Source organism: Nyctibius grandis, chromosome 6 (assembly GCF_013368605.1).
Source record: "Nyctibius grandis isolate bNycGra1 chromosome 6, bNycGra1.pri, whole genome shotgun sequence".
Lineage (NCBI taxonomy): Eukaryota > Metazoa > Chordata > Aves > Nyctibiiformes > Nyctibiidae > Nyctibius > Nyctibius grandis.
Window position 1 is genome coordinate 63,220,216 of NC_090663.1, and position 26,999 is coordinate 63,247,214.

Consider the following 26,999-nt stretch of genomic DNA (forward strand, 5'->3'; position numbering starts at 1 on the left):
GCATGGTGAAATTAGCTGGGCTTTAATTTTTAGTTTACTTGTGTTTCTTATGTGGGTCTAATGTTTCTGGAGTTTCAGAGTTCTGCAAATAGATTTTAAAAATAATTATTTTGGTTTATATGTGTAGATTTATGTCTTTATTATGGAAATTACTGCCCTAGTAATTTAAAAATGTGTAACTTCTAGGAGTAGAAAAGGTCATTTTACCCAACCAATTCTCAAATTGCTGCAGAGGTAGTAATTAAAAAGAAACCAAAACCAAACACGTTGCACAGACTCTGTCTCAAGAGTCTGGCTTCTATGCTTGTATATTTTCAGAAATGAGGCATACCACAAATATTATGATGTGCCAAGTATTTTCTTCAGTTGCTTTTAAATTGTCACAGAATATCAGTGTGATTCAGGGTGTTTCTTCTAGAAAGCTGGAGAGTTCAAATTCCAAATTGGATGAAAGCAATTTGTTCACAAAGCATCTATCCAGTCTGCAAGACAAGTACCAAGAAACTTGAGAGGGGTTAAGATGAGAAAACACAATAACTTGTCTCCTTGTTTTGTGTGTACTTCTTTGTAAGCAAACAGTTCCATCATCAGCTCCTGTTTCTTATGGAAACAACATTTATTTAGGTTTGACATTTCAGGGTTAAAGTCGTGTGCGTCCTCATCCAGAACTTGTTTTGCTTTTTTCTTTTTCTTCAGAATATATGTTATGTACTTAAAATACACAAAGCATAGCCAGGAGTCATATATTCTGCAGATCAGCACCTTCACCTTCTGTTCAGGTGCCTAGGTAGAAATGCCTAGTTAGTGTCCTTCTGTGAAAGGTTTTCTGTTAGAGATGCATATTTCTGAAGAAGTTAATTCTTGAGTGTGAACTGCTCTGATGACAAGATGAGATCACCTCTTGTCATATTCTGTGGTGGTCAGCTTCCTTTTCTGCAGCCTCGGTAACTTTTGTGGTGAATGAAGCAAGGGTACTACAGCTGTTGCCTTCAAATCTTGGATCCATCCCCAGAGCAGCGTTGTCCCGCACACTGAGTGAGGAGAGGGAGATTTGAGAAAATGAGGCACGTTTGTACCATTAAAAGCTGAATTATATGGCATGGGGGGTGGTGTAGTGGGGAACTGGAGTAAGTAAGGGGTTTTGCATTGTTGGCTTTTCTAACTGAAGAAATTGTTTGTTCTGTAGAAGCATTTGAAAAAAAAAGACTTTCATTGGAGCAACCAATGCACTGGCTATTAGGGTATTTCTGTGGAAATTGGAAGGCTGAGGTTCAAGTCCAGATCTGAATTAGGTCCTTGAGGGGAGTCTCATAGTGCTTAGGCAAACATTTGAAGCACTGAACTATTCTGGGATAAGTTTTCTCTTCCCCTTCCCTTCCCCCAAGCCTTTTTCTCCTTCCAAAATTTCCATTCAGGAGGCGAGAACCCTTTCCTGAATGAAACATAATAGGAAAACTGTAATTTCTGCAGGAAAGTTACACGCTTGGTAAACTAGTGTTTCCTAATAAAAAAAATTTAGCTCCAAATTTATCATTAAATCTCATCTATCTTCCCCCTACCCCATTCTATATAAAATACTCATCACAGTTTTTCTCTTTTCCCTGCTTGCATGCCCACTGGTCTCCTTTTTGCAACCCCTGCGTTTCGCTCCTCGTAGTTTTCCATTGCGTTGTCTTCCAGCCCCAGCGGTTTCTCCCCACCTCAACAGGGAGCAGTAGCAAGTTGCACAAGAAATGCTGGTGATGGCCTGCTCTTAACTACAGTACCCGGCAGCAGCACTGGAGAGGAGCAGGCCTTTGAGAGAAAATTTGAGAAACACTTCCAGGTCACCCTTGCCCTGGGTTTGCACCCGTCTTGTCTTTCGTGGGGGCCAGAGTGAGTTCAGTAAGGTGAAATCTTCAGAGTTTTCCCTTTGAAAAAACTCTTAAAAGTGGAAGATATTTTTACTGAGCCTGTACTGAAGTGTGATTTTTAAATTTTTTTTAATTTTTCCTCACAAAGTTTTACAATTTGGCCAACTGAAGGCATTTTTGAGTAAGTTGTAACAAGCCATCCCTGCTTTGAGTATAAAGGTATTCCTGTATTTCAAAGATGAGGCAAAATCTCGCGATATTTTCCAGAGTAACTACTTCAGTATGGAAAATGTTATCCTTGGGAGTGAATTTTGCAAAATTATAAGCAATGTGAAACGAAAGTCTTCTAACAAGAAGGATGTGGCAGCTTTGGGAACAGGTTGAACTGCTTGCCCCGCCTGTGAGAACTTTTGTCATTTATCATAAGTCTATCAGGCAAAAGCTTCACAGTGGAAGTCCAACAAAAAGAAATGTGAGATATATATATTAATTTAAAAAAAAAAGTCCATCTGTGTGCTAGATCAAAATTGGTAGTAATAATAATAAACAGTAATAGGTACACCTCGACAGATGCAGAAACGTATTCTGTTAAAACCTAAGAACTTTGAAAACACACAAGTTTTTCTGCTTTACCTGCATAGTATAGTCTGCCCTGAAGAACAGGCTTTAAATTTAAATCAACTCTCCCTCCCAAACTGCTCAGCTAGTTTTAGTTTCCTCTTTGATCTCAGTCAAGATAAGCAATCCAGAAACAGGTGTCCATTAATATAACTAAAAATGCACAAAGTTATGTTCAGGATTAATATTCTAAGGGGATCTTTACATTACTTTTAATTTTACATCCTCAATTTGCTCTTCTCTGCCAGGCTGCAAACAGCAATTTAACTGGGCAGAATGTTAAATGGCAGAAATATTTGCCATCTCCCTTCTGCAGCCAAGATGACACGCAGACACATTGAAATCCTGCGAGGACTCTGCATCTCTCTGTACTCTTTCTTCTGGAGTGGGAGGAAACAGAAATCTCACATGAAAAACTTTTCTCCTGACTTACCGAGAAAGGACAAACAAGAAAAAAAGCAGTGGTGGTTTGCGTATGTCTCATATTATGAAACTGAGAATCAGATTCAGCACTGGCTGATCCTGCCTTGATTAACGGACATCACAAAATTCTTTTTCATTTGGGACTGAAGCAAATTGTTTGCCTATTAAGTTCAACGTGACCTAAATCTGGACTTCAAGTCAAACTGTAACTGAGCCCTAAAAGGGCTGCGGAATTTTAAACTCTGATAGCATTGATGGAGCATGTGGAAGCTCAGCTCCTTCAATGGTTGTGTTCTATGTCTTGCCAATACTGCCTTTAGTTGAACAAATTGCTAACCTGAGCAGAAGCCAAGAAAGTGATTTAAGTCAAAATTGCTGACCCTGTCTGTTCTGTAGCTTTAGCTTCAAATACTTCCATAATAGTGCTTGATATTTTTTTTTTCCAATTTTAGCATAATGTTTGGACTAGGTAATTACTTTGCATAGTAATTAACAGCTGATTTTCATGGCACCAAGTAGATTATTTTGAACCATACTATCATCAGTGAAATAAAACAAATCAAAACAGCAGTATTTAGCAGTCGTTTTGTGCAAGGGAATGTGCATTCACCTGGTCTGCTTGTGTTCTCCCCAGTTTAATGCTTTGTAGGAAAAAAAAGCGCCTAAAATTGTTTTAATCCTTTACAGTTACATTAAAATGATGTGGCTGTCTAGCTGATAAATTGACTCCATTGTATCTGTTCTAAATTTATATAGATAGCAAAGTTCTGCATGGTCATAAATGATTTATCTTTTGTATTTGCAGTAGAGTCATAATCATTCACTCTTTTTCAAGTCTAGTTTGGCAACTTTATCTCACTTGCAGTTTGCATTTCTGAAAGTGGAAATATATTCTGCAGCTTTTGATGTGTTGATTGGTAAGAAGGTAAAGGCAGCTGCACACATGTCTCCAGAGACTCTGCTCAATGGCTAAATGAAGACCTCTAGTGCTTTCTTGTTAGCCAAGATAGATCTACATCCAGATGAACCACAATTAGTCAATAGTGAAGGCTATAGGTTCATGTGATCAGAAGCCACAAATCAGTTTTCCCTAGGACTTAGTTATTGGCAGATAGTGCCTTAGGCTATGCCTTTCTGCTGCTTGCCTGACTGTAATTTTTCCCCAAGTGAAGTTTTTAAAGTCACATACTGAGACTGGAGCAGTGATCTCCTGACAACAAGGCTGTCACTGGCCTGTCAAATATCAATTGCTTATCAAACAAATTGTCTGCTACTTTAATGTACCTGGCCCCTCTCTATTAACAAAGCTTAAAACGCTGCTGGTTTCTGTACTGCTGTTTACTCTGTTGGTACCTATCTGCTTACCCACATACCTCATTATTTTGACATGGCGTGGGCCAAATCCTTCCTTCCTGTGACTTAGATGGAAACACACTGAAATGATTTATAGCCAAGGTGACTGCATATTGTTGTGAACTTCTGAAACCATATCACTAAACCAGGAAGGAGCCTTAATTCCTGCTGGAATCTAAACCCTGGTCCAAAATGTTTTTGTTTCAGAAGGTTTGGTTAATGTATTTATTTGCTCGGCTAGCCTCATATTGTACACAACTTTGTGTTTGGTTTTGGCTAAAATTAGAAGCAAAAATATATTGTGAGGAAATCTCATCCGAGGTTTTCAAAGAACTTGAGGGGTGGTGGGGTGTAAAGCCACACAACACTCACAAGTGACAGATAAATACGATTCCCCAATTTTATGGGTAGCTAAAATGAGTCTCAGAGAAGCTGCATTACTTCCTCGCCCAGTGAATGAGTTGTAGAGTTGCAGATGGAGCCCAAAGGTTTTATCATCTGCCCTTATTTGTAGTTACCAGCCAGTCTGTCTCCTTTGTAGACGATTTACATGCCAAAATGGCATCTGCCGTGGCTTCTGGGCAGCACACTAGTTGAATCAAATCACACCTTTCTCATTGCTGCTCTGCAAATAAAGAAAAAATTAAGGCCAGTAGGAGTAAAAGTAATTCTTCAATGAACTGAACATATAAAACGTGCTTTAAAATTTCCAGCACCCTGCAGTGACGGTGATTAGTTAAAGAAACACCACAGCCTTGTTACTATCACATCTTTTAAAACCTTTTTACATTACACAAAGATGGTCTAAGAAATTAATTAAAATGTTGGACAATAACATAATCAGGGATATCTATATTTGCAGTCTTTTCTCTGTGCTTGCATACATCTTTTATCTGTCAAGTACAGCAAATAGCTAATTAGCCCCCTTTTAAGTGCTTCACTGCTTATATTGGAGCTATAGTCATGCCCTAGTGGGATCGTTTCCAGGAAACCTGATACACGTTCTTGGTTGAAAGAGCGTATGTCTATTCGTAGGCTCTTAGGAAACTGGTAGAGATTAGAAAATGCTCTTTTAAAGAAATCGGTTGCTTGTGGTTTCAGAACACATCTGATACGTTGGCATTTAAAAGAGAGCAAGTCAAAATCCGGAGTCCCTACATAGTTCCTACACAGCAAAATTCTTGGCAATGTCAATCAGAGGGTGACTAAATATGGGCTGCGGGATATCACTTAATGTGTTCCCTAAAAGGTAAGTTTTTCATATGATTGGTATGACTCATCATGTTAAATTCTTGCTTTTATTTGCTCATTTTCTGCTCGGGCAAAAGCCCAGCATGGTCGGAACTGAACTAATACGCACTTATTTTGAATTGCCTTAAAAGCATTAGCTAGTTAATGTGTTACACCACCGTGCATTAGTATTAAAGTAGTAAATCTGATAAATAATCAAATCACCTTAATTTTACATAATGATCAAGAAAAATGTGCTTACAGATTAAAGTGATGTTAGGAGATTCCACCCCCTCCTCTTTCTGCACTAAAATCTTTATGACAGAAAGGCCTCATTGAGGGTTACTATAACATACAATGTCACATGCCATCTCATGCTGACCACAAAAATAACTCAAGGCGCCACTCTGCTGTAATTAGCAGCTGTAAGATTATGATGTTTTGACACAGGTGAGGCAAAAACCTCCAAGCACAGAGTGAAGATATGAGTTACACAACTATTTCCTCATAAAAATATCATATATTATACACCAAAAACATAATAAGAAAGGACTTTTTTCAGACAACTGAAACTCAGTTCTGACACCAATTAATTTGCAATGTGACAGCAGGATTTGACTACTGTTATTTAAGTATTTCTACTAGTCTTTGCCTTCTGAGTAAATATGCTTGCATCTGCTGCTCTGCCTCATTGGAAAGTATCAATTATGGTATAAGATAATTAAATACCAACCTTTGCTTATGTCTCATTGTCTTTTATAATTATGAGGTAAACTCTATCCCCCTTTATTTGCCAAGTAGCATTTTACTTGGAGTGGTGTGGCTGAAGATACACTGGGCTACTAATGAAGTAGACTGTTGTATATTTGAAAATAATAATCACATAGATGTATGTTTTATTGGCGTGGTGAAAGAGCATCTTACAGATATGAAGTAAGTATTTTCTATGATGGTTGTTTGAGATGTGATTAGTAGATATACTACACAGCTTTTTAAATGTAACTTGGGAGCAGATCATTATGTTAAAAATGCATAAAAGACATTAGATAGTAACCTCATTCTTCCTTTTTGTGCAGGTCTGTTTTGCAAGCCTTGGCATTTCCCTGGTATATGCTCCTATGATATCTCTTCTCTATCATTTAAGTAATTTGTTTTTTTTGTTTTTAAAAAAGATAGAATTTGCAGCTACAGTAAAAAGGACACAGGGCCAATACATCAGATGCGCTACTTCTGTAGTAAAAGCCCTTACACATGTCTAGGAGCACTTCCATGGTGCAAAAAAAAAATTTTCATTTTGGCTTGTCTTGCTCCACAGATTTCCACAGGATGTTTGCCACCTGCTGAGTTCTGCAGGGAGAAAAACACCCTGATGGAGACGTGTTCCCAGGAGGGAGGTGCCTGGGTACCCGGGCACTGTCATGCATGCGCCTCACTTCAGGCTCAGGAGACCTGGGTCTGGTCTGAACTTTCTGTGTGCAATTTTCTTGGTCAAAAGAGAGGGAGAGATCACAATCCTGCCGCCTTGGTCTTAGGGGAGGTTCATGGGAGGGAGGGGATCCATGTTGCACTTCTCAACATAAAGTAACTCAAGTGCTCGCTGGGGGCAGGGGATGGAGCTGGGACATTAAAACCTCTACTCACCACTGCTACCAGTTAATTGAGTTGCCCTAACCTTAGTGTTGTTTAGTTTGAAAGTCTTGCTAAACTTTCGTGTTTAGCAGGAAAGGCTGCAAAAGTGAAGCCTGCAGGCTCAGAGCTCTGCTGCTGGGTGGCAAAGTGGGAGATCTGGCCTGACTGGATGGCTCCGGGCTGAATTTTTGGTTTCTAGAAAAGGGGTAATAACAGTCCTGTGCCTCATAGAAGTGTCACGAGTTTAGATATGCTAATACCTTTGAGGTGCTCGTATTATGTGGTGAGGGGCAGAGAGGGTAGATGGCAGAAAGGGTAAGTGCCGCACGTCTATTAAATACTGTAATGTGACCTCCATCCTCCCTCTCTGCTCACTCTCATCTACATACATGAGCACATACGTAACCATACAAATATACCTATCAGATAAAAGTCTACATCAGCTTTGGTCCTATTCACTTCTCTGAAATTATTTTTTTTGAGCATGATGGGTTTTAGCATTAAAGTGAATAAATGAAACTCTGTACTTCAGCAGCATCGGCAGGAGGGAAGGGGGTGAGAGGGCTGTTAGAGAAAGGTAAAGCGCACATAAAACTGGATCATGTCACCTGCTGCTCCCCATCACGCAACTTAAGAAATGTACAGGAATTTACAGTGTACAAATGTTCTGCTTTGTAACTACTGAATTTCACGGTTGCATATTTGCCACTTCTGAATTTGTAACTGGATATTAGCAATTTCCAAATGGCTGGGATGTTTGTGCACACGTAGTATTTGAAAAAGCATAGTAAGTGTGTGAGATAACCTGGGTATTCACTGCAGAGGGCACAAAAGGAAACAGAAATGCTACGAACTGTCATGAAGTAAGCTATTAAACTGGCATGACCACATTAAATGTGGAAGCATGAACAGGTACGATCCCCAAAGCGTTTCCATATGGATACGATAAAACCAGTTATATCGTCTAAATAAGAGGCTAAAGCCAAAGGATTGTGGACAACACGGTTTAAATGTAGTTAAGCCATGAGAAGCTATTGCTATGGCAAACACCAACTTTTACTTAATCCCCTTGTGTTACTTTGTACAGAATGGGATGAGATCCAACCTGTCAGCAGTACTGGGTTTATACACCAACATGAGAGGTAAAAATTGCAGAACTGAAATACCCTCTGGTTTCATTCATCTCTTCCGTAACGTTTCAAGTGTCACTTTTATAGGAGATGCTTTCTTCCAAAAATATGAAACGTTTTCCTGGTACTAAGTATTAGGTGACCAGAATGTAACATGTCACAGCTACTATGTCATATAGTAACATACAGTTTTTTCTATTCTATTTCTTTTCCCTATTATTATTATTATTTACTATTACTAGGAAAGTGCGAGAAACTGCCTTTTTATTTTGTATTTCCTCAACACATAACACATCAAGGTTCATGCCTTTGCCTGGGCATCCTTGATCCTATTCTCCTATCCTAACTTAATTCTCCTATTTTAATATTATTATATCATATCCTATTATTATATCCTTGATCATATCATATAAAAATGAGTAGGTACAAAAATAAACTTTAAAAATATACATGCAGTATGGTGTATTTGTGATGTATGGCAAAAGGCCATAATTATCTGCTTCCAGTGCTGTTTGTGAATAATGATCAAACCAATGGTTAGCAGGTTTCATTTCCCATTTCCTTTATTATTTTCAAACTCTTCCCTTCCATACCTTAAGGTTAGGAAGTCTGCGCCTTTTCATTAAGGCCCTTTGTTTGTGACTTGCTGCCAAATTCATCTGTATGCATCGTCTTCAGTAATATTGAGAGTTGCACCTTCCACAAGTCTTTGGCACTGCATGATGAAGCGCTCTATTTATATTAAAATGAAGAAGTTCCTAAGGGAGACATAGAACAGAATGAAACAACAAACAGAGCTTTAGAGACTGGATATGCGAAGTGACAGTGACAGCAAATGGTAGCTCTTGTTACAGAGTGGCCCAAAGGACTGCAGAAAGACTTATAGCATGAGACACACTGGCTTGAACTTGGCAGCTTTTACAGGCTTAAATACTTGCCATGAGAAGATCTTTTACAAGACAGAAGTTAATCAAACAATTTCTCAAGATTGCACATGTTGATTTGGGAGACCATTGCCATAAGACGGTGCGTGAGGCTTTGCAATATATAAATTAGAGGAATTATTTTAACATCGAGCCATATTTCTTCATTTAAATCAACTCACAACCATATTGCTGTTGTTATGATTTACTTAGTCTAGATAATAAGGGAGACAAGACATAGACGTCCCATTGTATGGCAACTAATGTCCTACCGTTTTCAACTCAAGGGAAGGGAGAAAGTGAATTAAGCTGCTACTGAAATGTGCCCTGCAGGTCAACTTGAAATGGACAAGAGTGCTATAAAGTGGTTTATTGTGGCGGGGGGAAGCTGTTGTTAAATCGCCTGGGGGACTGTCTCAAACTCACCATGATGACGGAAGTGGTGAGGTTGCTGTGCCCTCTATTCTGATGGTACAAGCAATTCACCTGGCTGTCCAGAGGTGCCAGGTGCGGGAAGAGCAAAAGGATGGGAATTATTAAAGGTGAATTTCAAAGAAAAATAATATTTTGCAAAGTATTTTTAGAATGGGGAAAGATCAAATATGATTTTTTTGAAGGAAAAAAAAAATAGATGGAGGAGGCAGCAGAGGGCATTGCAAATTGCTGTTTTCTTTGCACATCAAGGCTGTATCTGGGCCAAAAGAGCATTGCAGGTGAGGGGACGAGGTGCTACCAGGAGGGGAGATTCAAGACTTGAGCATCTGTGAAGGGAATGGGCTTTTATCTGTTTCTGTTTTCATTACATGATATTTGACTTCAGTGTATAATTCATGTTTTATATAAAGGAAATATTTGCTGAAAGTTCAACCTGTCCTTTCCCGGGGTGTCAATTACCAGTGACAACTTCCCACTGAGTGCCTGACAGAGAACCTGTTCCGGCGCAAAACAGAGGCAGGCTACTTTTGACATTCCCCAACTGTAATAGCATATGTTTAAGGAACTTATTTTCAGTTTCAACATCTGCTACAAAAAGAGGGCACCATCTATTGGAAATAAATAAAGTGGTAGTCAGATACTCTAATGAGCAAGTTTGGGAAAAAATTAATTGTTCCCTGTGGATATAGACCTGCAGATGCTGATAGCACTGGTGGAGAGGAAAGATCACCTTTTACAATGCAAAGACATAATTTATCCCATTTCTAGCCCACAGGAAGTTAAGCCCAGGGCATATCTTTCATGTCTTTATTTCTGAAAATCATTTCTACGAAAAACAAATGTAACAAAAGTTTTAAAACATCTGAAAACACTTTGTCTTTTAAATTCACCTTCCACTTTTTTTTTGGGAGGGAGGATTGAAAATGTCTTTTTCATAACTGTTATTGCAGAGGGCAGGAATTTTCAAAGTCAAATAGAAGAAGTTCCCAGAAACAAAAGCTAGACCTGTGTTTTTGGCATCCAGTTCCAGACTATATCTACCTCAGGTCACGTTGTCTGATACACTGGCATCCACAGAAAATGTGCACTGACCAAGAATTTCCTGTCAGCACCTACCTGGGGATCCGTCACTGCTGCACTCTCTTGGCTTCTCCCCTGCTTGCCATTGCCCTGCGATTAGCAGGAGCCTCAGCAGCTGTTCTTCACTACTTTTGCTAATACTCTCCAAATATAGGGATGGGAGAAAACAAGGAGAGTGGAGAGGAAGATTTGGATATTTGTTTTCAGTTAACAGAGTACAGGGGGGGGTTGTTTTCTCTGCAGTCAAGAATAGGAAAGTTATGAGGAGATTCAGGACTCTCAACTCTGAGCAGAGGTAGCTCTGCAAATTGTCCATGAAGGGCAGCATTTGAAGGAAATCTCCTCCGAAAGGGCTTATTTCCTCATGGATTTTGCATTCTGGCCATGGAATATGTGCATAACTTTTAAAAAGTACTTTATCTCGTCATGATTTCCAAATCTTTTTAGTAAACCATTTGTCCAGTCTGTCTTGATTGTGCTCCTCACCTAAAATTTGATCAGGTTTAATACTAAAATTCCACCATTTGTTAATAGATCAAGCGTGAGAGAGACTTGCGGTATTTTTTGTATGTCAGCCAGTCCAAAGTGTGGATTTGTCTCTGCTCCTTGGGATCTCTGCTAAGTCACCTGAGCTGCACTCCTCATGTTAGACTGCCTTTGAGGCATCTACCTTTGAAATACCTGGAGACAATGAAGGTAAAAATTTGGAGGATGGCAGTGCTGTGGGATTTTTCCTTCTGGCAAAGCACCATGGAAGAGGTACTCCTTTTATTTCTGCATATTTACCTTTTTTTTTCCGCATAAGCAAAACTGCCTGAGCTACTTTGGATGCCTTGGAACATGTCCTCGTGTCCTTAACCTGTTCTGGCTGCAGTACTGGTTTAATTTCTCTGGCATCCATTTCTTGATATTCTTGGTAGAACTAATACCTGTGCCAATGAAACAGAAAAGTTTGTAAAGTTAGGTAACTGGCCAAGACTAAAATGACCATTTGAGAAGAGATTAGGGAAGGTAATGAATCTATGAGGCTACTGCCTATTTAGAGTCAGACACTGGTAGAAATTAAAAGGAAAGGTTTTTTTAATGTGTTTTTCTGGTTACACTAGATTTCTGAAGGATGTTTACAGAGCCTTAAAACATGCAGCCTTAAAAAGCAGAATATTGCATGTATGCTCTCACCACTGCCGTCTTGGGTTAATTCTTCAGAGTTCATGGTGTGGCTAATTCAGCTACCAGGAAAAATACTGTGGGATGTGCCCCTTGTGACCTGTAACTGTGAACCAGACACCAGAACTCAGCACCAGACTCCCGCTCCAGAATATCCATATTGAGCAAAAAAAACTCCTGTTTTAAAACTTCAACTAACCTGTCCATCATACCGGGTACAATGGTTTATATACTTTTGGGGGTTTAATCAAGCAGTCTGTAAAAAACAGCTGGAAACAACGTATGTTTTATCATGATTAAAATGCTTGAGACAGTAGCATTAAGTGTAAATGACACTATGTAACAGCAATTACGTATTATTGGTTAGATCTTCTGCTAATGTAAATTCAAATAACTGTGTTTGAGGCCGTGTTTCTCTAAGTCACTCTGTAAAGATTTCAAGTAAGAGAGATCAATTTTAATTAAGCACTTGTTTTAGAGATCATATAGAAGTGGAGAGAAAAAAAATAATATTTTTTTTTACTAGCAGGTTATTGAATACATTGTAGAAGATTAACGTTCTGATTTTGTTAATTAGGATTTTTTATGATGTTACAGAACTTGGAGTTAACAAAGATCAGGAAAAAGTTAATTTTTATCTGAGAAAAATCACGAGAATAAAAAAATCAAAGGTATACATTAAATTCAGAGACAGAGATAAAGCTACATTTGTTTGATGATAATTGTTACAGCAAATATCTTCCTGTGAAATAATTTGTTGTCTAAACTTCCTAATGTAAAACAGTTTAACTAAACTATACTTTGAGTAGACAGTAGAAACAGTCAGATGGCAAAACAGTAGTTTCTTCCAGACTGGCTCAGCAGGTTAGAATAACTGAGTTTTATGGTGTATTGGCTTTTATCTGCTGTAGTTATTCCATCAAACAAATTGTTTCTTCCTTTCCTGACCAGAGTATAGTATGACTCCAAACAATCACTGAGAAAAAAGAAACAACAAAACTTCCATTGTATAAAATGCATTTTCAAGGAAAGAAAGAAAGAAAGAAAAAAAAAACCAACAGGAACCACAAATTGTCTACCTAGAGAGTGAAAATGGCAGCAGGCTGAGCAGGTACCTCTCCTTCTGTATGGCCACGTGCTTAAATGCTTCATTGCCTGTGTCCCCGTGGAAATGGATTATCACAGGTTTCTGTCTCTGCGGGTTTATTAATGACCTTGGTGCCTCAGCCTGGGGTAAATGGGCTTGGAAGCAAATGAGGTGAGCATGTCTTCTAGCATGTGGACACCGGAAGCAGAACCTCCCCTGGCCTTGTCTTCCCTTCTGGCCAGAAGTGATGTCGTGTGTCCATGTACCACAACTGTCCCACAAAGCTCAGCTCAGAAGTCCTGGGGCCCCCTGCATCTTGCTTTTGCTCTCTGGATCATGTCCATGGTCAGAGCTTTGTGTGGGCAATAGTTAAAGTGTAGAGCAGGATCCTTGCTTGTGGAAGGAGGACCTTTCATTATTATATCTTCGGTATTATGTTACAAAATTTGGAATTGATGAATATCAAGTGAAAGTTGATTTCTAATGTAGGGAAGTGGCAATAATGAAAAATATCCATGGTATACAAAGTTAATGCACTTCTTCCAGAAAGAATTGGAAGAGCGATTTCAACACACTTTGATTCATCAGGTTTTTAATTGCTGCTATAATCATTAGACATTATATATCTGGCCAGATTGAACAGCTTAGTCACTAAAGGTCACTAGGTTAAGGCAATGTTTTGTGCCATGTTGTGAGGAAAGCTATATTTATTTTAGTGATAGCAGATATGCTCCTGTGGCTATATTTTCGTTTAAAATTTACGATATCTTTTTCTCAGAAGACCTGAAACAGAGATATAGAGATACTGTATGCGATGACAGGCCAAGTTTGCCTCTTCACTATAAATAATCACTGTAAGAAAATTAAGGTGCAAAACCATGCCTGCTGTAATTGTTGCATACTTATTAGAAGCTTTCCCTTTCCAGATTCTCTGGATATTTGTTGCCCACGATAATGTGAATACTTAAGGGGAAAGTGTAATTAGCGACTGTGTAGTTCATTCAGTAAACATTTCTGAGCTGTTTGATGTGACTGAACTGAGCATCACATATAATTTTACACTTTTATCCTACCAGGCAACTGACAGGTCTCTAATCTCAGTCTCAGAGCTTTCACTCTGCTTGAACTTTGCTTCATAGAGGTCATTTTCCAACCACTTGGGAGCAGGAGCCACGTCCGTTAAATCCCACAGAGTCGATAGATGCGATAATAGCTTTAGGCACATTTTCTTAGAACTCAGGGGAAAAGACAATTTCAATAAATGTAAAGCCATACTATCTACAATCCGCTGAATATGTAAGCAAATCTCATAGGAGCACATCTTTCTTTTACCTCCTGGCAAGAATCTCTTTAATAATAACAACGTGTATTTGTTTGTTTTTAATATCAACATTTGATAAGGGTAGAAAAGTCATGCACAATGCTTTTAAGAAGAGAATAAGGAGCGAGAGAATGCACAAGGTGAAATGACCAGCAAAATATTCTCTCAGGTTTGGATTTTACAGACTATTAAACAGTCTAATACATATTTCTACCCTCAGAGAAAGGCAGATGGTAATAAGTAGTGTGCATGGTGGTCTGACTATCATATTGCAAATATGAGGGCAAGGGTTAGCTCAACATACAAACTATTGGTAGGAGAAAAGCAGAGACTAAACATCTATAAATACATGCTGCTAGCATGCTAAATAGGCTTGTACACATAATGCTTTGATATATTTTACATCATCTAGATTACAGCTCATCAAAACAAGCTTGCAGGTTGTATCTGTCAAGATAATTAACAGACAATTCCTCTGTAGTAGATGTCTGAGATAAGTAGAAAGGGTAGTTCTTCCCTTGACATGGCATCAAATGGGAAACAACTAATATTAAAATAAAATAATGTTAGTTATTTCAATTTGATTGTAGCTGCCTAACATAAGTATGAACACCCCTCACACAATAAAACAAACAATCTCTGCTTAACTGTCAAACTCTCATACTGAGATTGAAAATAAACTTTCCAATTCTTTGAACATTTTTTCTGTTGTCTTTGATTTTTTTTTTCCTTGATATATTTGTGCTGCAAAGGAATAAATTCTGAAAGTAAAGTATCCCCTCCAGCAAAATATTTTACTCCATTTGCCTTGGAGAATTCCACTGCAGGGGAGAGAAAAGGAAGAAAAAAAAAAAAGCCTTGCAGAGTAGCTGGAACTGCTTCAAATTTGATAGCCTATGAGATTTTCCTTTAAATGATCTTTCTAAATATAATGGTTCAATAGGTCAGTGGTCAATATCAATGTTAGCTGCAAGCTGGAGCTATTAATTTCTGCAACACTGTTCCAGATGCCAAATGTTAGTCTAATGTTTTATATGCCAGCTTTCTCACACATAGCTTAAATGAACATTACACAAAAAACCTGAGCAAGTGGTGCTGGTGCTCCCATATTAAAAAGGAAAATAGCTGCTAGATCACAATACAAAATTTAAATGTTTTTTTTCTTTTCTTTAAAAGGTCCTTTGAGGAATGGTCAGCCTGAATGGAAGAATATTTTCAACAGCAAGGTGAGAATTTTTACAGCTGCTTTATTTTACAGAAAATAATGCTTTAGAATAACTCAACTCCATTCAAAACTTATAGGAAGACATGGCAAACGTGCTGAGGGTCTGTACAGTAGCAAAATGTCGAAATATCAGAAATATATCAGAAATACCACTTGGCACTGGTGAGGCAGCACCTCGAATACTGTGTTCAGTTCTGGGCCCCTCACTACAAGAAAGACATTGAGGTGCTAGAGCGAGTCCAGAGAAGGGCAATGAAGCTGGTGAAGGGTCTAGAGCACAAGTCTTATGAGGAGTGGCTGAGAGAACTGGGGTTGTTTAGTCTGGAGAAAAGGAAGCTGAGGGGAGACCTTATCGTTCTCTACAACTACCTGAAAGGAGGTTGTAGAGAGGAGGGTGTTAGTCTGTTCTCCCAAGTAACAACTAATAGGACAAGAGGAAATGGCCTCAAGGTGTGCTGGGGAGGTTTAGATGGGACAGGAGGGAAAATTTCTTCACCGAAAGGGTTATCAAGCATTGAAACAGGCTGCCCAGGGAAGTGGTGGAGTCACCATCCCTGGAGATATTTAAAAGACCTGTAGGTGTGGCACTTAGGGACATGGTTTAGCGGTGGACTTGGCAGTGCTGGGTTAACCGTTGGACTTGATGATTTTAAAGGTCTTTTCCAACATAAATGATTCCAGGATTCTATGAAAGATTGTAGCAAATAAATTTTGAAATGGAAAGTGTATTAGGCCCTAGGAGAAGAGCATGAATTAGGAGCTGATACTGGCTGTAGCAGCTGCTCCAGCAGAGGCAGAGCCGGGAGGAGCTTTGCTCCAGTGTGGGCTCCCAGGGTCGGGATGGGGCTGATGCGGGGCTGCAACCTGGCACGTGGCATGGACCCAAGAGACCTGCGGGTGGCAGAAAAGAGGTGAACTCCTTTCCTGACTCTGACAGGTATCAGGCTCGGGGATGGATGTATGGTACAGCATTTTTGAGGCTGGACACTGCACCCCTGCCCCGATCTGCATGCGCTTACTTTGGAAAGTAGCAACCTGCATGTGTTGCAGCATCTGCGAATGACACGGATAACAGAGCTGACCCACCTTCCCCATCACATTTTCCCACCATTGATGTTTAGGTTGTGGGCCACTGCCTTGCTAGGTCTTAGTTTAAAACACATTTTAAAATACTTTGCCTCCCTTCTTACTTCTGCTCACCATTCAGAGCATCCTTTTCCAAGCACAGTTCACACTTCCTAGGAAGAGTTATCTAAAGTCTCTCTTTGTCCAAAGACTAGTGTTTGTTCTTGCAAGTTCATCTATGGCTGTCCAATAAATAGAGGCCAACAAGAGTCATGCCACTCATTTCAGACTTGATCACAACGTGGAAAGTCTAAACACAGCAGTCGGCATGTACAGCCTGCCATGTCACTGGGTTATTTTGCACCTTCAGATGCATCACATGGGAATCTACTGAAACAGGTCTGCAGATTTTGTCTTGTAAACAACACAAAGTGACTTTTTTTTCTCCTACATCTCTAACCAAGAAAAGTTAATCACATCCTCCAGAAATCCACTAAATTGCTGTTATTTGAGTGCAAGGTGCTAACCTGTTTTGCCATGTCCTTGAAATTAATACTTCCTTGCAGAATTGAGGATGGACAGCTAGTTCTGAGATATGATTTGGTTCGACACTCTTACTTTATGTGCTTCAGTGGTGCTGCAAGAACCCAGAGAAAACTTCTGGGAGAAAATATCAGAAAATTGCTATGGGCAGGGGGAAAACGCTGTTAAAGAAATCAATTAAGGAGAGGAAAAGAGCTCAAAAGGTTTGCTCCCTGTCATACTGAAGCTGGTTATTCTGTTTCGAATCACGACTGCTGAGCTAATTTTTCTATTACAATATTTGTGGTTGCAGTCAGGCCAGAAGTGCATATTCACACTCAGAGGACCTTATTCTTGTCTTTGTTTCTGTCCTTTGAGTGACAACTTTATTTAAGCAAACTACCACCTCTACATCATTACCCTGGATCTCTTTTCTTCTCAAGCTAGTAACTCGGCCAGTTTCTTTGCCATTTCCTCTTGCACATTTTGTCATCGCCTCTGGTTCAAAGATTTACAATGACTTCTATTTCCTCTTGCCAGTGCCTCCTGTTTCAGTTGCTATAGGCAAGTCAGGTCAACCTGACTTGCATATAGCAGCCTGTCTGTCAGGTCTATTCACTCCACCCAGCTTTGACCACCTTCTCTCTAGGTCCTCTCACACAAGGAGAGGTCTTAAACCCAGGAGATAATATTCTTCCTGATGTCATAAGATGGAGTCTTTCCTTCACTCATTCACCTACCCAGATTTAGTTCTCATTGGGGTTCTCTTAATCTGTCAGTTTGATGGCATTCTTTTCTAGCTACATGTGATCCTACCTTTCTACATTTTATGCATATAAACCTGGACAGCACTGTCGTAGAAATGTCTTCACCTTACACACCAGGTTTTGATGTGCTGTATGGAATAGTGCAAGCCAATCAAAAGCTGATTTTTAAAGTTTGTTATTTGCTTAAGCAATTGTTGTGTCTGGGAAACAGCGTGGGTGATTGATTTATTAATATTTGCTGGTACATCTTTAGAATTTTTCTCACAATATATCCCATGTACAAATAATAGATATTACTGAAATAATAACAGATGATCATTTTTTTATGATCAATTTATGTCCCCATCTGATTCTAATAAGAAGAGCCCAGGTTGGGAAAGAAGCCATGAAGTTTTATTATGTCTGTACTCTAATCCTAATCTTCCAATGCAGAGCAAAATCCATCTATGCCAGAAAATATCATATGGAAACCAGAGACCTTTAAGTTTTTACTGCCGCTGATCCAAATGGGGGTATATATGTGAACACTGCTGAGCTCAGAATTATGGTCCATGACCAGAAGTAACATATGCAGTGTCAGAAGACCTTATTCATTGCAGAGGCAGGTTTAACATGTTTATGCTTTACTTGAACGTATGGCTGACGATAGCTCCCAAGGGTTGCACCGACACTCAGGGATTGCTGGGAAGCAAACCTCTTTTTTATTTTAGCCAAATTGTCCCTAGCAGAGAAATACTGAAGAAGGATGTCTTGTTCGTCCCATGCTGCTCATCATTTCTCTCAGTCATTTTTAATTTACTACGCCCACTGAGTTTCTGGTAACTTGCTGTTGTGGATTGGTATGAAAAGGTCTCTGTATAACTTGGAGTCTGGGAGTAAAGTTTTCTTTTTAGAGCTTTAACATTCTTTAAAGAGTAAGACACTCTAATTATTTCTATAGAAAATTTAACAGCTTTTTTGGACTTGTTGCACTGCACTAACTGCGCAACCTTCTTACACAAGAATGCCTAAACAGTAATATATGTAGTAGAATATGTTGATGGTCTAAAAGAGCTTGTTTCCAAAATATGTTTAAACAAAATCCTTATTTAGTATGAAACCACAAATAAAATGGAAGCATTGGATGCAATTAGTGAATTAATTGAATTATCAAATTCTACTCCATTTTAAGTTGATCAGCTGCTTGAAATGGCCACAGATATGTTTTTATATCTGCGAGCCTAAAGTGACCCCAGGGAAAAGCATTTTCTCTCTTAAAAGCTAGACAGAAAAGGAGTTGAAAAATGTAAAAATGGTTTCTATAGTGTAAAAGCTGAGAGACAAATCTACAAATGGGATCAATCTGCCTCACTCCTGCTGCCTTAATCCAGCACCTCAAGAATCAATGTCTCAAGTCAATCCTTCCAGATGAGGTGCTGATTGAGTTCCAGGTGCTTCCAGTGGTAGGAGGAAGGTTGCTTTGGAAAATAAAGGGCCGAACTCAGAAGAGTAACTTTTGTTTTATGTAAAATGTTAAAAGAGCCATTTTCTGCCATGACAGAATGTGGAGGACTGGGTGTCTGTTCACAGTGCAGGATGGAGCTCAGCATTATCACCTCCTCAGCCAAATCTTCCTGCCTTTAGTCATGCAAAATTGTTGATGATTTCGTGATAGAATTTTGAGTAAAAGGCAGAGTTGAGCAATGCGTCCTCTGTCTTGTCATTCTGGTTAATCTGACTCTCATAAAGGAAATATTACAAAGCACTAATTTTCAGAAATCCAGTGCTGGGGATACTAGTAAGGCTGATCACCTAGTAGGAAAGAAAGCAAAAAATGCCAGGAAAAGAGAAATCTATCTGGTGCACCTACTTCTAAAATATCCATGTCAGCAATTTAACAAGCGGGAACACTTCCTTCTGATTCATTAAAGCTTTGTATTTGTGGCCATAAACAGCCATGTATTGCTGGTAAACAGCCCTTTGGAAGGTATGTGATTATCCTGCAGTTTTTCTTTTCTGTGGTTTGTGCAGATCCATCTTGTGCTAGAGTATGTTCCCCAGGGACCATGGACTGTCAATATCACCTGAAAAATATTTGCATCTACAGTGAAGCCACTGAGGCCACAGAAATGCTGTGGTTCTGCTATAGTACCTATCCGTTAGCACTTTTCCAAGAAAAGCTGCATTTAAATATCTTTCTTTAGAAGAAGTTTGGAATGCCAGTAGTCATATTTTCTAATGGAACTAAAACCAGATTTAGCTGAAGCATTTTGATCTCTCTCTAGGGTGGGGCAGGCTTGCAATGCAGAACGCATCATTAAAAACTTATTTCATCTGAAGAATAATTTTCAGGTATCTGTGAAGATCAGAGGGATGCCAATATGGTCTTGAGATGTGAATTGGTGTGGTCTCAGTGGAAAGGGTGGATAGATGGCGTTTGTGTAGAGACTACACAAAATAGTTGGGCTTTAATATTTAACACTAGCAGATTGTGCTAAATATGATAGGAATGTTGTCTTTACTTTGGCAAAACGCAGAGCCATTTTAGCACCATGCTTCTCCTCAGATAGCATGACCTGCCCTCCCAGCAGACCAAAAGAGGCCAAATAAGGAAGAGCAGGATGGCAGGAAAGTCTCCTTTTTGTGCTGCCCTCCCCTGTTGAGGAGGAAGATTCTCAGCTGTCACCATTCCACTGCTGTTAGCAATTACTTGCAAAATGCAATGGCCAGCTGATTGCTTCTTTCCTTGCTATGCAGGATTTGGGGAAAAAGAGGCAGCCTATCCCCTGCCCTTACCTGTACATATCTTCCTGGTGTGGACAAGGTACCTGGAAGCTCAGCATGGCTGCGGAAGCTTTTGGATGTCAGTTTGAGGCTCCACAGAGCAATTTCTTTCATTAGCATGCCTGAAAGTAAAACAAAGGAAATCCATCCAGAGCTTTCCCCAATCCTGTTCAAAGAGCACAAAGCCTTCAAAAACCCCTATGGTTGAAAAAATGTTATGATGGTTGCCAAGTCAGGGACTAAGAAGTTAGTAAATATTAAAATGGAGTCTTCTTTAGTACAGCTCTTTCATGCATGTAACTTGGGATTTAACTTTGAACTGAATAAACACCAACTGAGAATGCAAAATGTTATTATTATTGTTATCTCATTATAGTAATATGTTGCTCAAGAACTTTTCTTCATGTGATGTGTGGGATATACTGCGATTTGGGACACAAGGAAAATATGACAAGGAGGATCTTGGCCAGAGTCCCTTGGTTCACTTCAGGCAGAAATTGTCCCAGTGCTTTGAAGCTGTCTGATGTTACAGGAATGCTCACTCCAGAAAAGCCAGGGAGAAAATTAAGAAAACTTTCTTCAGAGCAAGGTTTGAATGCTTTTCAGTGATTGCTTAATATTATATAATGCTCTGTAATAGTTCTGTATTAGTTCTGTATGATGTGAATCAAGTGCCTGAACAGAGCTACCTTGTGTCATTCTAGATAGCCCAACTGGAGAGATCGATGTGGGGCTGGCACAGATGACCTAGGATGGATGGGAGATCTGAGCCCTTCTGCAACAACTGGACAAAAGGGATGTTCCAGGTAGCCCATATGACACTTGATATCTGTGTTTATGCACATTGTTGTTACTCTAATGATTACTGTTTTGCTTCGTGAAAGAAATATGTGAATGGAAAAAGTTACTATGAACAATTTGACTGTTTTTTTTTGTTTTAAGGAAGGCAGTTAATTATGAAATTGAGTTTCCATGAGGAAAGGACTGACTTTATCAGTCTGAATACACCTAGAGGTCTTAAACCAAGACCTTAAATATGGGCTGCTCTTATTCACTGCAAACAAGATTGACACAATATCTTCATCTTCCTTTTTTTGCCCTCACTGTAATCCAAGCTGTGGTTTCAAGAGGAATTAGTCTGGTAACTTGTAGATATGTACACACTCTACCCATCAAACTGTCCACACAGACTAGTGACAGACCTGTCATCATGGCAGAATAAATCAGTTTATACTTATACTCACTTTGCCTTGCTCTTGATTTTGGTGATGCATGGGTAATATTAGAATTTTCTGTTCTCTTTTTAAAGGTGATAATTTATGCTACTGTGGACAGCAAAACAATGCAAAGATTTTTTTTTTGTTTACTAGGATGTGTTAAAATGCAAATTTGACTTTAGTTTTGTAACCTTACTAGCTGTAGGTTTTAACTAACTTTCAAATCTAGACAAAGATATTTCAGGCTTTCTTGGATGTTAGGATTTGTTAAATTTTTTTCTTGAGATAACAGCTTCCCATCACAGTTTTACACTTCCAGACTACCCGAAATATTGGAAAATATGGTGCAAGGCCAGGAGGATGATTCCCCACTTTTCTAGTAAGAGAACTGAGGAAACGATTGCATTTTTCCGTGCTGTTACCTATGTTTTCACATGAATTCCTGCATTAAGTTTCTGTTTTCTCACAAGCAAAGAGTTTAACGTTATTCAAATAAAACTCAGCACATTTAAATGAACGACATAGCATTTCCAGCGGTTTCATTTTGCTTTGAGTCAGGTTTCAGATCAATTTTACTAGCACCAGACAATGTTGGGAAGAGCGTATCCTTTGAGAACAGGAAAACATTGATTTATTTTACATGTCCAATTAGTTCCATAAATTAAGCAGCTGTGTTCAGGTATGTAATACAGGACTGCTCCTCTCAAAGCTGAGGAACCCGTAAAAAGCTTGTAAGAACAGGACCTTCATTTGAAAAAAAAGGGCCTGATTAAAAGCCACTGGAAAGATTCCCGTTGATGTTGGGACAAGATTGCAAAGGATCACATATTTATCTTTCAATAAAAATGAATCCTCTGGGCGTTTTTGTTGTTTTGGTTTTTAACTCCACAGAAATATTTTTCTGGTTTTGTTAGTCTGTTCATTTTAAATGAAGCTGTGAATTGACTCTATCTCATTAAGTGGCTGAAAAACATCAACGTCAAACAATTTGCTGTAAGAAGAGGTGGTGTCAGAGGTGTAAAAATGTATGCACCTTAAACATTTGGGTTTCCTTTTGGGAGTAAGTTGTGGGTTTTTGTCAATGCAAAAATATTCACCCAGTTTCAGATCAAGCCAATCAGCCTTCTCCTCATGAGGGTGAAGGTTCCCAGGCCAAGCACAAGCAATTAGGTGCGTGGTGCTCGTGTGGCCGGCAGCCCCATGCCCGGCTGATTGCCCTGAGCTCCACTGCTGCTCGTAATGCAAATTGTATCTGGTCCCCCGGTAATCGGGATCAGCGCTGCCTTGTCCATCCACTTGCTGCTCATGCCCCCTCCACACTGCGATAATGGTTTTGGTGGGCAATCAGGGAAGATGCCTTCTTGACTCATCTCTCATAATAGATTGTCCTCCTCGGGCAAAATTGAATAACCCCCAACATGGCCTGGAGGCAAGCAGTACGAATTCAATAAGTCTGCAGGGTCAACGTCCTGTCATTTTTGGCAAGCAAGTAATTATTCTGCACTAACATTCAGTAATGGGAGTAGGAAACTACTGGAGACACCTTCCTGTGTACCCAGAATAGCCATCTTAACAGGATATTCCTCTAATAAGTAATTCTGCCTCATTCCAATGCCTCTTGCCTTCAGCTTCGCTTTTCATGCACATTTCATGTATGTATTCTGCAGAGGCTTTTTACCAACAGCATCTGTGGGAAAGTTTAACAACTTCACTGTCTGTTGTTTAATATTTTCCACTTTTATGGGTTACAGTTGTGCTGTCTATTTGCTTTTACTGATTTGTGAAAGATTTATTATAAACCAAATACAGCTGTTCTCTCCTTTCATAAACTGAAACTATTTTGGCAAAACCTATTTTCCACTACGAAAATAAATTTTAAATTGCTTCCCTCACCCAGCTTTCCAAGCATGAGCATCCAGTTGTTATTTAGTGGTGCAGAATAGGTGCCAGGGTGGTTGCAGGCTCACTTAAGGGAAAGAAAATGCCTATGTTTCAAAAATAAACAGCAGAAATGTTTTTTCTCCTTCCACCCCCCTTTTCCAGGGGATTTAATATTATTATCTGCAGATCTCAAGAGTTATGAATTTTAATATAAAAAACTTCTGCAGATTCAAACAATTTTTTCACTCTGATTTTGCATTTATACTGAGGACTGTACACATTTTATTTAGATACTTAGCCTTTACTTTAAACTAATATTATTATCAACCTTCTAATATAATTCAATATTTTTTCCATGGAGCTTAAAATAGCCCTCTGCTTACTCTGAAAGGGCACACATTTCACTGGGTCAGTTTCCACTGTCAAAATTTGGAGCCATGCAGTATTCCCCGTCATTTTGAAAGGGAATATTAAGTTCTAAGTTCTTCAAGAATATTTTGCTGTGGATTACAATATCCTTTCCCCTTTCCTAAACTGGAAAAGTTATAATTTTGCGCTTTTTAAATGAAGTAACAAATAGAAGAATAGGGACCTTTCACTAACACTACTGCTTCTATCTACATTGTTTGGTACTTTTCTCCTGTTTTAGGTTTGGTTTAGGGTTTTTTTTTTTCCCTAGAATGAAATCTGGTTTACTGCATAAAAACTATTGCTTTAATCAGTGAAAGAAACCTTTCTCTCTTCTCTCTTGAGAACAGTGCACATATAGCAATGAAGATCCTTGTATAATAGCAGAATAAGCACTTTCTATGACTGATTGATGATTGATTATTGTAGGGCTATCTCCCTGTAGCTGCTCATGAGGATGCTTTTTGACAAGCAGCATTCAGTCCTAACATTGAGAAATTTGTTTTGATCTGTGCTGATTTTGTTTACTAGCTGGGACAAAACTTAGGCTGATATTACTGGTGTTCAGCTGACACTGGTGATTTAGAGTGCAAGTGTAAGAAAATCCTGTGCTAATAATAGACCCAATTTTTTGTGAAATGCATGTCATTATTGGTGCTGCTTACAATCTTGCACCAATAGTGATTGTTTTTCCTTTCTTCCATGCTTTTAAAATGCTATTTGCAGTACAGCTTCAATATGATTTAATTTACCATTGGAATGTTCTCATTACTGTGTTGACAGGCCCACGTAAGATCCATCTCCACTTGTTCGTTTGCCAGCTTGGCTCCGTAACACATGCTGCTTCAGCCTTTGGCTCACGCACGTTTTTTTTTTTCACTAGTAAAGTTACCTTTTCTAGTGCTCTAGCCAAAGCGCCCAAGATTCATGGTGCTTGCACTAAAAGCTTACAAATGCACATATTTGGACCAGAAAAAGGTTTCTTTGTGTATGTTGCTTCATTGCAAAAGAGGAATGGTTTTCTATAGAGAACTGGGCTATTGGGAACAGCAACAAAGGAGAGGTGTAATTCATGGAAATAAAATCATGGAATTGTTCTGGGCTACTGTGATGGCTCTTTTAGATGCAGCTCCTCGTGTGTGTCTTGGACCCCTCTGTGGTATGTAACACAAAAGCTGTCGATTTTTAGGCAGAGCAAACCACTGCTCAAAAACTGTCGGCACAAGAAGACTTAAAGAAAGAAATACACTTTCCTTAGGACAGAGGTGCTCTAAGAAACACTGTCATCATTGCCTGTGGCCAGAAAAACGGTGTTTAAAATGTGTCTTTCTGAACCTTTTATGTTTTACCTAATGATATAACTAAATTCTAATCCATGGCTTGTGATTTCAATGAAACTACATCAATTTCTCCACCCTGTACAGAAATATTCATTTTTATACATGTAATACACACACATGTACTTGTACACATACAACTATGTCAGTACTTTCTTTGAAAGTGTATTTTGGAGCAAGAGAAAGCTGAAAAGTGTTTGGCAGTTGTGAAACATATGGATGCTGAACCCAAACCTTATAAACAGGCACTGAACTTATTGTTCTTGCCTTCTTACATTTATCTTCTGTGCTTTCTACAGCCAATTTAACTCATAAGTTTATGTACTGGTTTTACCTCAGGCTTTTGAATGTATTTAGTTTTAAATCAGTTTAAAATCAGATAAAAATTAGGACCTGATCCTGTAAATCTTTATTTGCTGGATTTGTCTTTATGTGCAAAATTTTCCTGTTGGTAGGTGAATGCATGTACAGTGCCTTGAAATACCTGAATGGTTATTATTTACCTGAAGTGAACACTCATGTGCAGAAAGGTTGCAAGGTCAGCATCTTACTTTTTTTTTAAGAAGAAACTTAAGTATGAGCACAACGCACTAGGGTTTTTTGCATATGTTTTACACAGGCTGTGCTAAATTAAAAACTAAACACACAGCCAGTGTGTTTTTAGCTTTAGTCAGTGCATAAAAGTTACTGACAGTAGCAAAATGCTTTTTTTCTTGAATAGAGAATAAAGAAAGCAGGCTTGTAAAAACTGTACTTTATCATTTGCTGGCACAAAGTTTCAAGCCGCCTTGTTCCTCTCTCCCAGCTGTCTCTCCTTACTTCTGCTTTTATTTAGTCCAAAATTCCTGCTGTTTCTTAAATGTGTGTTTGTACATCAACCATTAATGTCCTTTGAATTGTTTGGGTTTGCTTTTGTTTGTAATATTAATGCTACTGTGAAACATTCCAGTTTTAAACATAAAGCCAATACATTATTCCAGAAATCTGTTAGTGAGCCTGACTTTTTTTTTTATTTTCATCTTTTCCTAGCTTTTTTTATAATAGCCAAGTATACAAACAACTCAACAGAAGAACAAACCCTCAAACTTCAAAATTCATGCATTCAAAAATGAGTACAAATTCGACAAGACTTTTTCATGAGAAATCTCTTAGCATCTGCTCCGAGAGACAGATACAAGGGACACAACAAGCTGCAAGGTAAGCACCAGAGACAAGGTGCTAGCAAAGCCAAAGGAGCCCCGTGCAAGTCAAACATTCAAAGCCAGGTTCTCATCTGTCTCCGACCCTCTTATGTGGGCGCAGAGAGGAGGGACAGAGAGACGTCTGCGTCACAGAACTTGCTTGCTTAAGGGGATGTTTGTCAGGAGTGTAATATTCTTTTCTGGCATAGATTTTTTTCTCAGAGGTGTATTTGGGTAGTTACACAGACAGTTATTTTCCATTGATGTCAGAGATGAGGAGGTGAAAGGCAATAAAAATGAGCTAGTTCTACACTGAGACAGCATCCAGCTTAAAGAAGTAATTGCAGAAAGATGTGTTTTCCTTAAGCTCTGCAAGTGGAATTC

The 26,999-nt window shown here is 38.9% G+C and overlaps 2 long non-coding RNA genes across 4 annotated transcripts in view; one reads left to right on the forward strand and one right to left on the reverse strand.

Moving 5' to 3' along the window:
* Positions 1–313: 313 nt before the first annotated feature.
* On the reverse strand, positions 314–5,794 carry LOC137665355 (uncharacterized). Its single transcript, XR_011048486.1, has 3 exons — positions 5,740–5,794; positions 4,766–4,872; positions 314–1,031 (listed from the first exon to the last, which is right to left on the reverse strand). It is a non-coding gene; the product is annotated as an uncharacterized lncRNA (long non-coding RNA).
* LOC137664819 (uncharacterized) overlaps positions 5,331–26,999 on the forward strand; it is a 44,373-nt gene continuing 22,704 nt past the window's right edge. For all 3 annotated transcript variants that reach the window (XR_011048387.1, XR_011048388.1, XR_011048389.1), the window contains exons 1-5: positions 5,331–5,496; positions 15,426–15,475; positions 20,968–21,180; positions 21,296–21,397; positions 26,464–26,631. This is a non-coding gene — a long non-coding RNA (uncharacterized lncRNA). The remainder of the gene's footprint in view (positions 5,497–15,425; positions 15,476–20,967; positions 21,181–21,295; positions 21,398–26,463; positions 26,632–26,999) is intronic.